This window comes from Artibeus jamaicensis, unplaced genomic scaffold, assembly GCF_021234435.1.
Source record: "Artibeus jamaicensis isolate MK-2021 breed Jamaican fruit bat unplaced genomic scaffold, CSHL_Jam_final contig_464, whole genome shotgun sequence".
Taxonomy (NCBI): domain Eukaryota; kingdom Metazoa; phylum Chordata; class Mammalia; order Chiroptera; family Phyllostomidae; genus Artibeus; species Artibeus jamaicensis.
The window spans coordinates 930,247-939,855 of NW_026521842.1; the positions used below are offsets into that span (position 1 = coordinate 930,247).

The 9,609-nt window shown below is 40.0% G+C and overlaps 1 non-coding gene across 1 annotated transcript; it reads right to left on the bottom strand.

Annotated features, from left to right (window-relative positions):
• Window positions 1-294: 294 nt before the first annotated feature.
• Window positions 295-399, bottom strand: LOC119062770 (U6 spliceosomal RNA). Its single transcript, XR_005085047.1, has one exon. It is a non-coding gene; the product is annotated as a U6 spliceosomal RNA (small nuclear RNA).
• Between the last annotated feature and the right edge of the window lie 9,210 nt (window positions 400-9,609).

The window sequence follows — 9,609 nt, forward strand, 5'->3', positions numbered from 1 at the left end:
AGGGGCTGCATCTCCCCTCTATGGGGCTTTTTTACCTTCCTCTTAGAAAGCCAGTTGGCACTGCAGGGCTCTGGGTGCAGGGGCCAGTTGAGAGGCACTCTGTCCCAGGTGTCTTGGGCGTGAGCACAGACAGGCAGCTTGGACCAGGTGTGCACCATCCCCAGTGTTTTCGGAGTAGGTGCAGCTTGGCCACCCCTGGGACTTAGACCTGATGCGCACCATCCCTGGTGCATCTGGAGTGAGCTTAAGCAGGCCCTGCTGGGACAGACCAGGTGCGCATCATCCTAGGTGCTTAAAAATATGGAACGTTTTATGAATTTGTGTGCCATCCTTGTGTAGGGGCCATGCTAATCTTCTCTGTTGTTCCAATTTTAGTATATGGGCTGCTGAAGTAAGAACTATTTTTTAAAAATTTATTTTGCCTGATGCACCTAGAAGTTCCAGTTACATTGAATAAAAGTAGTGAAAGTGGACACCCTTGTCTTATTTCTGATATTAGTGGGAAAGCTTTTAGTTTCTGCCCATTTAGTATGATTTTAGCTCTTTGTTTATTGTATATGAGCTTACTTATATTGAGGTATGCTTTCTCTACTCCCACTGTGCTGAGTTTTTTAACATAAATGGGTGCCGTACCTTATCAACTGCTTTTTCTGCATCTATTGATAGTCATGGGATTTTTGTATTTAATCTTGTTTATGTAGTGCATTACATTTATTGATTTGCAAATATGGTACCATTTGGATGAATTTGCAAATATAGTACCCTCAGATGAATCCACATGGTAATGGTGTATGATATTTTTAATGTATTGCTGGATGTGGTTTGCCAGTATTTTGGTGAGGATTTTAGTGTCTATGTTCATCAGCAATATTGGCCTGTATTCTTTGTTTCTTTGTCTTTCTTTATCTGGTTTTGGTATAAGGGTTATCCTGTCCCCATAAAAGAGTTTGGGAGTCTTCACTCAGCTTGGATTTTTTGGAATCATTTGAGCAGCATAGGGGTTATTCCTTAATTTTTTTGTAAAATTCACCTTTGAAACCATGTAGTCAGGGCCTTTTGTGTGCTGGGAGTTTTTAATTACTGCTTAAGTTTCATTAGCAGTTGTGGGTCTATTCAGGATTTCTGCTTCTTTTTCATTGAGTTATGGAAGATTATATATTTCTAGAATATTTTTTCATTTCACCCTTGTCATATTACTTGGCATATAGTTGCTCATAGTAATTTTTTACAATCCTTTGTATTCCTGTGGTATTGGTTGCCATTTCTCCTCTTTATTTCTGATTTATTTGGGTCCTCTTTTTTATTGATGAGTCTGATTAAAGGCTTGTTAATTTTGTTTATCTCCTCAAAGACATATTGATTCTTTGAATTATTCTTTTAGACTCTATGTCATTTAATTCTGCTCTGATCTTGGTTATTTCCTTCCTTCTACTCACTCTGGGCTTTATTTATTCCTCCAGTCCTTGTAGATGTAGACTTAGGTTTTTATTGGAAATGTCCCTATCTATATGAAATGTAGTCAGGCCTGTGTTGCTATGAACTTCCCTCTCAGGACTGTCATTGCTGTGTCCCATAGGTTTTGGGCTGTTGTTCATATTCATTGACTTCTGAAGCTTTTTTATTATTGTCTTGGATCATTGTTAACCCATTCATTATTTAATAGCATACTATTCAGATTCCATGAATTTAAATATCTTTGATTTTTTTCTTGAGGTTGGATTCTAATTCCAAGACCTTGCTATTTGAGAAAATGCTTGATATGATTTCAGTATTCTTGAATTTGTTGAGGCTTGTTTTGTGTCCTATCATGTGGTCTATCTTTGAAAATGTTCCATGTGCATTTGCAAGAATGTGTATTTTGCTCGTTTCAGATGAAAGGCTCTCTATATATATCAGTTAAGTGTTTTTGATCGAGGACATTGTTCAATGCTACAATATCTTTGTTTATATTTTGTTTGGCAGATCTATCCATTTTTGACAGTTGGGTGTTGAAATCCCCTACTCTAATTGTGTTGCTGTCAATATCTTTCTTGAAGCTCTCCAAGATTTTCTTTATGTATTTGGGTACTCCCATGATGGATGCATGCTTATTTACAATGTTTATGTCTTGGTGGATTCTTCTCTTTACTATTATGAAGTGACTTCCTGGGTTTTCCTTTATGGCTCTTTTTTTGAAGTGTATTTTGTCTGATATAAGTATTGCTACCCTGGCTTTTTTTCCACTGTCCATTTTCTTGGAAAATTCATTTCAGGCCCTTCACTTTTAGTCTGTGTAGGTCTTTTGTCCTGAGGTGGGTCTCTTGTAGGCAGCATATGTGTGGATCATGCTTTCTTATCCATTCAGCAATTCTGTCTTTTGATTGGAGCATATAATGTATTTACATTTAAGGTGGTCATTGATAGGTTCTTATTCATTGGCATCTTTTCATGTCTGTGTTCCTCTTTCTATCACTCTTTTTCTTTCTTTCTTAAAGCAGTCCCTTTAGCAATCTTACAGAGATAGTTTGTTGGAGGTGTAGTCTTTTAGTCTTTTGTCTGGGAAACTCCTTATTTGGCCTTCCATTTTAATTCAGAGCCTTGCTGGATAAAGTAATCTTGGTTGCAGGCCTTTGGTTTTCATTACTTGGAGTATTTCTTGCATTCTCTTCTGGCTCGGAGCATTTCCATTGAGAAGTCAGATGCTAGTCTTATCGGGGCTCCTTTGTATGTTACTTCCTGTTTCTCCCTTGCTGCATTTATGATTCTCTCTTTGTCTTAAAATTTTGCCATTGTAATAATGATGTGTCTTGCAGTGGGTGTCCTTTTGTTCATCTTGATTGGGACTCTGTGTGTTTCTTGGATTTGTGTGACTTTTTCTCCTATCCAATTAGGGAACTTTTACATCATTACTTTTTTAAACAGGTTTTTGATCCCTTGGTCCTCTTCTTCTCCTTCTGGTATCTCTATTATACCAATATTATCACATTTCATATTGTCCTGCATTTCCCTTAATCTCTCTTCATTCTTTCTGAACCTCTTTTCCGTGTCTTGCTCATTCTGGGTGTTTTTTTCTACCTTGTCCTCCAGCTTGCTGATTGGATCCTCTGATTCATTCAGCTTGCTTGTAATTCCTTCTAATGTGCTTTTTATTTCTGAGATTTATTGTTCATTTCCTTTTGTTTTTTTGTTCATAAATTCTATATTTTTTCATACTGTTGTAGTTCTTGCTTAGTTCCTCATAGTTGTCTGCATGTTCCTTGAGTATTTTTATAACCATTCTTTTGAATTCTATCTCTGGTAGTTTGGTTACATCCATTTCGTTTTGCTCTTTTAGTGAGTAGTTTTCCATTCCTTTTGATTGCATTTTTTTTGTTTCCCCATTATACATCACTCTTTTTGTTTCTGCTCCTCCTGATGTTTTGCTTTGCTAGCTGTCTTTGTAGGGTAAACTTCTATGGTAGGAATTCTATGAGGTTTAGTGGTGTGGTCTCTTTGATCTCCTTGTCTAGGTACTGTAAGTTTGCCCTTTCTTCTGTTTGTGTGGGCTCTCTTGTTGTACCTGGGGTTTTACCTTTTGGTGGTTCCTTTGTTGGTGGGTTCTTTCCTCCAGCAGGTATACTAATGTTCACTGCTGCCACCTATTCTTGTATGTGATCAGTAACAGGGGGTAGGCAAAATGGATTAAGACAGTGGGACAGTATTTTATAGGATATAAAGTACCAGCATGTAGAAAAGAGGCAGGAGATTCTTTGGATAAGTATAGCATTAACTTTGATATTTCTCCCAACTAACCACTTTTTTAAAAGGTGAAAGAGAGATAAGACTTGTTAGAGGAGAGGAGGATTTTGAGCTGAATCCAGAAAACAGCTCTTGTGCAAAGTTAGATGATGCGATATAGTGAGAATAAAGGAGAGAAAGTAGGTGTAGTGTGAGAGAGAATAGAGTTAACCGCAACAATATTAATGCTTGGGAATAAAGTGAAGTGGGTTAAGTTCATGGAAGTTTGCTGTGTAGTATATTACAATTGTATGGAACATCAATTCTTTATAATATTACTGGAACAACAATAATATGACAGGAAATATATGATTTGGATAACCAGAATAGAAAGTACTCAATCAAGAGTAGTGTGTTATTGGAAGATGAGTGATGTGAAAGAAGGAAAATTAAAATATATTAAAGAGAGAATAAGGAAAACCAGTCAAACAATGCAATTAAACAGAAAAATAAAACAAGGAAAGGTAAACAGGAGGAAGAGAAAAAATACTAATAAAATAAAAGTAGTAAAAATAATTAAGAATAATAATACACATAAACAATAAAATGCTAGCTGTATGGGATAGCAAAGTGACATTTGTCTCATTTTCTCAATTTTTGGGATTAGCCTGTGTTCTCCCTTTGGATGTCTCTGGACCTTTCATAACTCCATATTTTATTGTCTCACTTGGGGGAAGAAAAAAAGGAAAAAGCTTCCTGCTGACTTTAAAGCTGTTCAGGGAGTTCTGCTGGCTTTTCTACCGCCACAGGAAGAGGGGAGCTGGGCTTCACTTCTCTCCCTTGCTATGGTTTCCAGAGATTGGGGAGCAAGTCAGGGCTGCACACAGTTGCCTACCCTCTGGCCCAGGTTCTTTGTGTGCTGCCAGGCTCAAATCAGCCACTCAGTCTCTGGGCATGTAGTGAGAGTCAATCTTTGGTGCACTATTCCACTCAGACACTCAGCCTCTGTGCACACTGCCTGAGACAAGTGGGATGTGCAATTCCACTTAGCCAGTCAGTCTCTGGCACGCACAGCTCAAATCACCCTTGGGGCAAGCCAGCCACTGCTCAAGAGTTCCTTACGAAGCAGCTGCCCACTGTTCTTAACAAGTGCACAACTTTTCACACAGCCCACCTTTCCAGCCAGTCTGGAGACTATCCAAGACAGGGTCCAAAATGGCCCAACTCCTCCTTTCTCCAGATGTTGCCTGGTACCTCAATTTTTCTGGTGCTGGTGCCCACAGTCCCAGTGGATGTATACCACCTCTGTATATCTCCCACTTTGTCTCTATTCCCCCCAGCAACTTCCAGCATCCAGATCCCTTCTGGTGATGGGCTGCCCTCCATACTCTGGCAACCTAACTCTCCTCCCCATATCCTGTGGCCAGCTCGGGCTGGAGGCCACAGCAGCCTACATCCCTGTGCAGGTCCCAGGAACCTTACTGTCCCAGCACAGTCTCCTCACTGTCTGTTTTACAATCTCTACAATTTTTGGCCTCTAAACTTCATATAAGCTGGCATTCTGTTGGCTGTTCACTCTTCCTCAGATTAGCTAGGTGTTCCAGCTGGGCACAGGGAGAACTGGCCTTCCACTCCCACCTACCTTGCTGCCATCTTCTTGCCAATCCAGAGTCTTGTTCATAGCTGTTTGCAGCCCATCTCTTCTCTCAGGTCCAGGTGTTACCTGGCTCCCCAATTTCTCTGGTACTGTTCCAGCAAGTGATCAGCGTCCCAGCTGGGTTACACTTATGACCTCAGTGACTTTATATATCCATGTCTCTCCTGGCATGGGCCTGGGACTTTTCTGCTCTTGGAGGGTAAGGGTCACTAGGTTGCTGTCTCTCCTCCAATGCTCCTGAGCAGACTTGTCTCCCTGGGGAACCTCCTGTTGGCTTACAAAATATTCTATTACCCATTTTTAAGCATCTCCTGCACTGTACTTTGGCTTCTAAACTTCATATCAGCTGGGATTCTGTTAGCTGTTCAGAAGATCAGCTAAGTGCCCCAGTTGGTTGCATGAGCAAATTGGCTTTGCTCCTACCCATGTCGTTGCCATCTTCCTACACCCCTGTCTATTTTATACCTACAAATTTGTGCTTGTTAATCCCTGTACCTTTCTTCCCATTTCCCCCTCCCCCTCCCAACTGATAAGTTTCTGTTCTGCTTGTTTGCTTAATTTATTATTTGGATTCAATTATTGATAGGTGTGAATTCATTGCCATTTTTAGGTTCATTGTTTTGATTTCTTTTTTAAAAAATATAATTCCCTTTAGAATTTCATATAATAATGTTTTGGTGATGATGAACTTCTCTAGTTTTACCTTGTCTGGGAATCACTTTACCTAAATGATAGCTTTGCTGGATATAATAATCTAGGTTGCAGGCCTTTGCTTTTCATCACTTTGAATACTACTTTTCCAGATTCATTCAGACTATAGGAAAGGCAGTGATGCAGAGAAGCATAGGAGGGTGTATAGACACAAAATGGGGCATAGAGGCATGGATATGGGAACCAGTGGTCCCACATCCATGTGTAGTGGATAAAAATTGGGAGGGATACCTGGGGATTGAGAGATTCCAGCTCCAGTAATGACAACCTAGTCCAGGGTCTCAGTACCAAGAAGATAAGTCCCCAAAACTTCTGGCTGTACAAACTGGTGGGTGTTGGGGTGGGAGAAGAAACTTCATTCTCTTAAAGGGCTTGCAGTGGATGTAGGACTCCTGCAGACTCATACTCTCTAGGGTTCAGCACCAGGGCAACAGCTGGATGGGCACCAGTGGCATAAGGAAAGAAAGTGAAGTGCGAGTAGGGAGACAGCTTCCTCTTGGACAAAACAGAGGTCAGGCAGTGGAATTTCCCCTTGACAAACCCTACTACACACAGAGCAACATAGTGGTGATGTGTTGTCCCACCCTGGCAATTACCTATGGCTCTCCCCCATACAATTTTACAAGTGTGCTAAGACAGGGAGTCAAAGCAGCTCTACCTAATACACAAAAATGAAAACAGGGAGACTGCCAACATGAGGAGACAAAAAAAATACAACCCAACCTAAAGGGAGAACAAAACTCCAGAAAAAGAACTAAATGAAATGGTGATAAGCAACCTATCAGATGCATAGTTCAAAACACTGGCTATCAGGATGCTCTAGAAACTCATTGGGTACTTCAATCCAATAAAAAGACCCAGGCAGAAATGAAAGTTGCATTAGTGAAATAAAGAAAAATCTACAGGGTAACAATAATAGAGTGGAGGAAGCCAAGAATCAAATAAACTATTTGGAATATAGTATCTGTTCAAATTTTAAAGTCTTTGTAATTCTCTTCAAAGCTATTCCATATCTGTGCCATCTGGTGACCAGTCTGAGACCTGGGCAATTATCTACCCCATAAATCAGTTCTCAAAGGCTTGGTATGCTATTTATGATACACAAATGTAGGCTTGAGGACAGTTCCAGAAGTTCACATAAATCTTTATGTTTAAAATTTTACTTTGAGCCCTGGCTGGTGTAGCTCAGTGGATTGAGTGCAGGCCTGTGAACCACACAATCACGGTTCAATTCCCAGTCAGGGCACATGCCAGGGTTGCAGGCCAGTTCCCAGCAGGGGACTCGTGAGAGGCAACCATACATTGCTATTTCTCTCCCTCTCTCCTTCCCTTCCTCTCTAAAGATAAATAAATAAAATCTCTTTAAAAATTTATTTTGAATTAAAGTATAATTAACACACAATATTATATTAGTTTCAAGTATACAACATAGTAACTCAATATGCCTAATCACCATTAAGTACAATAACTATCTTACACCATACATAGTTATTACAATATTGATTATATTCCCCATGTTGTATACCCACAAAATACATTAATTTTCTTTAAAAAGTCTGTAACTCTTATTCCCCTTCACTTTTTCCACCCATCCCCACACTTACTTCCCCTCTGGCAACCATCAGTCTCTGTAATATGAGTCTGTTTCTGGTTTTTTTTTCATTTGTTGTTTTTTTTCTTCAAAAGATACCATTTCTAATCTTAATTTAAAATCTCATAGCATTGAATATCTCCTAGAAAATGTGGGGTTATTCTTTTTAAAAATTTATTGTTCATTGTTGGAAACTGCTCTGCCTGGTTTCAGAAGTTGTAACTGCCCCCATGGCTAAGGCTGAGTGAGCAACCTTCCAACTTCAAGCCACTAAGGAGACAAAGCTTATCTCTGGCAGCAGCGCTGCTTCTGCTTCATCCCCTGCCCCCAATGCTTGGTTGGTTAGACAGAGATGGGTAAAACCCCTCAGAGGAGGGGCAACCTAAGCCATACATGATCACTTGGGAGGCCCTCAAGGAAGGACTCAGGGGGCTGCAACAGAGGGAATGATGGATCCTCACCCCCTGGCTATTTTGACATAGCCTGAGTCCCCATTTCCATCTGGGAGAAGCACTTCCTGGCTCTAATCCACTTAAGCCTAAAAACCTATGACTGGGAAGGTGGTGCAGCTCTTTGCCAGCTAGATAAGGTTCTGGGTGATCAGGCCTAAGAAAGAATATACAAGATTATACAAGAAAAAAATATGTCCCCTACAATAAGGGACATATTTGTCCCTTATTGTTTAGAATGCTCTCATTTAAATGATAAGGGTCCAAGCAAGAAGTTTGTTCCTCAAAGTTTTATGGCTCTTAGCTATCTGACCCTGACTGAGAATAAGCCTTCATAGTTCTTTGAATACTGTCTATTGTTTGATCCTTACCTGTATTCTTGTGCAAAACAAACCCAATAAAAGCCCATTGAGGGAAAGGCTCTTGGTCCTTCTTCTGTGAGAGACTGACCACCTTTCTTCCCCAAGCAGATCATGTCTTGGCAGTTTTATTTTCATTTGTGGCGGACGGGGGACTTGTGGGCAAAGTTGCCCCCACAGTTACTGTTGTCTAAAAATTTCCCCTCTTTTTCACCCCAACCCTGCCCCTACTCCCACAGTTAGTCATCCCCCCATTATCTGTGCCTATGAGTCCTTTATTCCTGTTTCTTAGCTTACCTATTTCCCTTTACTTCCTTATTTTACCCCTTATTCCTCCCCTCTGTTCACCATCAATTTGTCCTTTATTTCCAAGTCTACTTCTATTTTTCTCATTTGTTTGTTTGATTTATTACGTTCCACTTACAGGTGAGATGAAATGGTATTTGTCTTTCACCTCCTCACTTATTTCACCTAGCATAATGTTCTCCAGTCCCATCCATGCTGTCATGAAGACTAGAAGTTTCTTCTTTCTTTCTGCTGTGTAGTATTCCATTGTGTAAATGTACTACAATTTTTGATCCACTCATTTACTGATGGGCACTTAGCCTGTTTCCAACACTTGACTATTGTAAACAATGCTGCTATGAACATTAGGGTACATAGGCTCTTTTAAATTGGTGTTTCAGGATTCTTAGGATATAATCCCAGCAGTGGAATTGCTGGATCAAGAGACAGTTACATCTTTAACTTTTCTGAGGAAATTCCATACTATTTTTCATTGTGGTTGTACCAGTCTGCATTCCCACCAAGAGTATACAAGGGTTCCCTTTTCTCCACAATCTTGCCAGCACTTCTTGTTCATTGATTGGTTTAGGATGGCCATTCTGACCAGTGTGAAGTGGTATCTCACTGTGGTTTTAATCTGCATCTCCATGATGGCTAGTGATTCTGACCAATCTTTCATATATCTCTGAGCCCTCTGTCCTCCTTGGAGAAGTTTCTGTTCAGGTCCTTTATCCATTTTTTAAATTGGATTGTTTCTCTTCCTGGTGTTCTTGACCTGTTCTTGATATATTTTGGAGATCAAATGCTTGTCTGAAGTATCATTGGCAAATATGTTTTCCCATATGTTTGGTTACCTTTTAA